Below are 5,000 nucleotides of genomic sequence, written 5' to 3'. Positions count from 1 at the left end.
GCTATGTTCCTTCTTTTCCATATTGCTTTCTTCGCCAGTAGTAAGCACAAATTCACAAGCTTCTTATTTACATTTTTTTCTGCCATTCCCAACATAAAACATGTATCCCATTCAGCAACCACTTCTTTTCCTCTTAATTCTTTTATAAAATCTTTCAGTTCATTAAAAAAAAAATTAAGCTTTTCACAATATAAAAACAAGTGTAAAATCCCTTCATCTTCCTTCTTACATACTTTACATTGTGCATTACTTTCTTTTTTCATTATACACAATCTCATTTCAGTATATATCACATTTTGTCTAATAAAATAATCCAAACATTCCAAACCTACATCTAACCAACTCCATGCTCTGTTTTTCCAGACATCTTTTTCTTCAATTCCATTCAAATTCCTTAACCAAACCTCATTAGCCCCTGGTTTTTTAAAAACTCTGTTTCTAAAAAACTCATAAAACATTTTCACAGTTCCCATATTAAAATCCACCTTCTTGTCTTTACATTTTAAATACACCGTCATTTTGTTTTCTTTTCCATCATTATTGTTGACCTCCTCTAACCATTGACCTGGGATTGCTTTTTTAACATCTTCATATTGTTTTTTTAAACTGATCACATTATAGTCTTCCTTTTCCTCCTCCATCGCATCCTTTATCACTTGTAGTGGTAAAAATCCCTCCTTCCACTCCCATAAAATATCCCTCACTTTTACAATGCCTGCTTGCATCCATTTCTTAAAATAGATATCACGCTCATTTATCTTTATTTTGTCATTTAAAAACAAAGGTTGATTTAAAATCATTTCCCTCCCTTCTGGATTAAAATCCACCTCTGTCAAAAAAAGCCTCCAAGCATTTAAAACCTCTTTATAAAATTGTGGAATTCCCTCCATCATCCCAGCTTTTATCTTCATCCATAAAGTGTTTTCCCCCAGGTTAAAATTCCCACATTTATTTAAATAAAATACCATCAATTCCTTCCAATCAGCTCTATTATTATCATCCAAGTACTTCTTTACCACTTTTACCCTCATGCTTTTCATTTTCAGTTCCACATCCACCAGTCCCATCCCTCCCTCCTCCGGTTTTCCTATTAGCGTATAATACGCTACCCTTGAAGGCTTTTTATCCCATAAATATTCTAAAACAATCGTTTTTATTCTCTTAAAAGCCCAGTTTGGTAATGACATTACTTGCAATTTATACCACATCTTTGATAACATTAAACTGTTTACAGTTAAAATTTTCCCTTTCAAACTTAAAAATCTATTTCTCCAAAAAATCAATCTTCTTTCCATTTCTCCCAATGTCTCTTCCCACATATTATCAATAGCTTCCTTCTCATTTTTTGCTACAATTGCCCCTAAAATCTTCATCTCTTGTACTTCCTTAAATTTAAAAACATCTGTTAAACTCTCTGTCCTTCCAAACTTCATATATATTGTTTTTTCCTCATTTATTTTTGCCCCTGAGCCTTCGCAATAACATTTTATTTTTCTCATCACTTCTTTTATGCTTTCCCTATTTTCCACCACAACTGTCGTATCATCTGCATATTGAAAAATTGGAGTTAATTCTTTTCTTCCTTCAAATTGTATCCCTTTTATCTCTTTGTCTCTATTTATTAAAAGCCCTAAAGGTTCTGCCACCAAAGAATATAACTGTGCGGACAGTGGACATCCTTGTCTGATTGATCTTAAAACTTTAAAAGGTTGCGTTAAAAAACCATTACATTTTACTTTTGTTAAAATATCACTGTATAAAACTGAAATCCATTTGATAAAATTCTCTCCAAACCCAAATTGTTTTAAAATTCCCATTAAAAACCCTCGTTCCACTCTGTCAAAAGCCTTCTCAAAGTCCATACTTATTACATATGCTCTCTTTCCTTTTTCTTTTATATATCCCACTATATCTCTTATACTGCTTGTGATATCCGCAATGTCCCTCCCCTTAACTCCGTAAGCCTGGTTAGTTTCAATTATATCCGGCATTATCTCTTTTAATCTGTTTGCTAAAACTTTGGCTAAAATTTTTAAATCTGTGTTTAACATTGTGATAGGCCTATAATTCTTCAATTCCGTTTTGTCTCCTTTTCTCTTATAAATGATTTTCATTAATCCCAGTCCCATTCTTGGGTGTACTCTTTCTTTTTTAAAAATTTCTCCATAGATTTCTTTTAAAATTATGCTCATTTTTTCCTTAAAAATCTTATAAAACTCATTTCCAATTCCATCTATTCCTGGGCTTTTCTTTACTCCTAACTGATTTATGGCCTGTATAATTTCTTCTGTTGTTATTTCTCTTTCACAAACCCCCTTATCTGTCTCACTGACTTTTTTTGTTATCTGTTTAATTAAAAAATTCCTTTTTTCTTCATCTCCTCCTTCTGATTTAAAAAGTTCTTCATAAAACTGGCTTATTTCTTTTAAAATCCCTTCTGTGTTTAAAACCGCTTGTCCTTCTTTATTCTTAATTTCCTTAATTATTTCTGCCCTCCCCTTGCTTTTCTCAAGATTAAAAAAGAATTTGTTACATTTCTCCCCTTGCACCGTACATTTTGCTTTACTTCTTAACATCGCCCCCTTGTATTTCTTCTCTTCTATTTTCTTCAATTTGTCCTCCACTTCAAGTACTCTTTGCACGTTTACTTCATTTTTGTTTAACTCTTTTCTTAGCGTTTCTCTTATTTCTTCCTCCTCTGTTCTTTTCACCTTTTGTAACAACTTACAGTAGTTTATTGTGTATTTCTTAATTTCATATTTCATGTTTTCCCACCATTGTCTTTTATCTTCTATGTACATCAAGTCTTTTTTTCCTTCATCTAAAATGTTTTCTATCCCTTTTTTAAAATGCTCTTCCTTTAAGACATCAGTGTTTAAAATCCAAACCCCTGGTCCCTTCCTTTCTCTTTTAAAATCTAGTCTCATTAATACCATTTTGTGATCACTTAAAGTGGTTTCTTTATAAAAAATCCCATCAATAAAATGTTCTAAATTCCTGGTGTTTAAAAAGTAATCTATTCTGGTTTGACACATAAAATTCCCCACCAGCTGCCTTCTTGTAAATTCCTTCTTTTTTTCATTCCTCTCCCTCCACACGTCCATCATATTTTTTCCTCCCATCAATAACTTTAACTCTTTTCTACCCACATCCGACTTAAAAATCATTCCATTCACCATGTCCATTTTAGTAAAAACAGTGTTAAAATCTCCCCCAATTATTACCTTCTTCCATTCTTTCATTACTCTAGATATATCATTAAAATACATTTTCTTTTCCATTTGGTCATTTGGAGCATGTACGTTTATCAAAATAAAATCTTCTTCTTCTATCTTAATTTCTACAGCCATGCATTTCCCTTTTATGTCCTTATATATCAATTTTGCCTTAATACCTCTGTCTTTTCTTATTAACACTGCCACTCCACCTCCTTTCCCTTCTTTATTATTAAAAAATAATTCCCCTTCCCATTTTCTTTTAAAATCCTCCATTGCATTATCTTTCCAGTTTGTCTCTTGCAATAAAATTATATCCTCTTCTTTGCACATTTCCTTCACTTTTTCAAATTTCACACAGTTCATTAACCCTCTTGCATTAAAAGTCACAATACTCAGCACAATAAAATAAAAGATAAAAAAATTAAAAATCCCCATTCTTTCAGTTCATTTCCTCTCCTTCCTTTACATTTTCTCCACAGTCCTGTTTCTCATCACTTTTTTCAAAAGAAACTTTTTTCCTTGCTTTATCTAAATTTGGAATTACCTTACTTGTCCTTCTTCTTTTACTTGTTATTCCCTTTGTACCACCGTCGTCCATGTTTTCACTTCCTTTGTCCCTTTTTTCTTTCTCCGTGACTTGATCTTGCTCCTCTATCTTTTCCAGTTCAGTTTGCAAAGTCCCAGTTACTTCCATTCGTTCCTCCGTTTCCTCATTGTCTATCGTTAGTCCACTCCGTTCCGTTATGCCCTCAACATCCGCGCTTACAATCTCCTCTCTTGGCGTTCCTTCCATGCCCTCGTGTTGCTTCTCTTCTCTGTCTGCCTCATGCATCTGCCCGCTCATCAGTTCTTCCTCCTGTTGTTGGTCTCCGTCGTCGCACTCACACCTGCTCAACACAAGCTTGCAGCCTAGGCACCTCTCCGCTTTGCAGTCCCTCGCGAAGTGGCCCTTTTCCTCGCATTTAAAGCATTTGAATTCCGGACAGTCCTTCATCATATGTTCAGTGCTCATACACAACCTGCAGGTTCTCATCTGCTGGCTATGTATCACTCTGAAATACTGAGGACCCTCTTCCGTTTCCACTTTCATGCTGTAGGGCAAAGAATGCACTTCTTTCGGGAAGCGTACTCTCATGTACCTGGTTCCATCCTCTATGCTGGTGCCTGTGTACAATCTTCTTTTAATCTGTGAAATGGGAGTTACCCCCCATCCTTCCAGCTTTTGCAGGATTACGTCATCCTCCAGATAAGCAGGCAGATGCATGAAAGAGACAACCAAGTCCTTATTATTCAATTTTTTAATTTCACACATCTTTCCTTTTATTATCAGTCCATCATCCAGCTTCTCAATATCTTCCTCTTTCTCAAATGTAATTTCATATTCCTTCATCATTTTTGGTCTTATCGCTAGTATATTCGTCACATCCACCTTCTCCGTCAATGCTTTTATAATATCCTCCGCCTTCCCGTCCTGTACCTCCATCAAATCAATCACAATCGTTGCGTCCTTCGTGTAGTTTCTTCTGTTTCTCTTTTCAGGGTAATCCTTTTCTCGTTGTCCTTTGTCCAGTCCATTTTCCTTTCTCCGACGTGTTTCTCGTGCCAAGTCCTTATCCATAGCCGTTTGTCCGTCCATTTCTCCAAAAGAAAAAAAAAACTCAATCCCTCCCAATCAGCTAAGCTGTTGGGAGGACAAATACAAAAACTAATACGAAAAACTTAAACAAAAAAAAAATAACAAAAAAACACTGATTCTGACAAAAACAAACGAAAAAACACAGA

Source organism: Siphateles boraxobius, unplaced genomic scaffold, assembly GCF_051911475.1.
Source record: "Siphateles boraxobius isolate OS27281-9 unplaced genomic scaffold, OSU_SipBor_1 350, whole genome shotgun sequence".
Classification (NCBI taxonomy): Eukaryota; Metazoa; Chordata; class Actinopteri; order Cypriniformes; family Leuciscidae; genus Siphateles; species Siphateles boraxobius.
The sequence above is the reverse complement of the archived record's forward strand: the minus strand, read 5'-3'. Positions refer to the sequence as shown.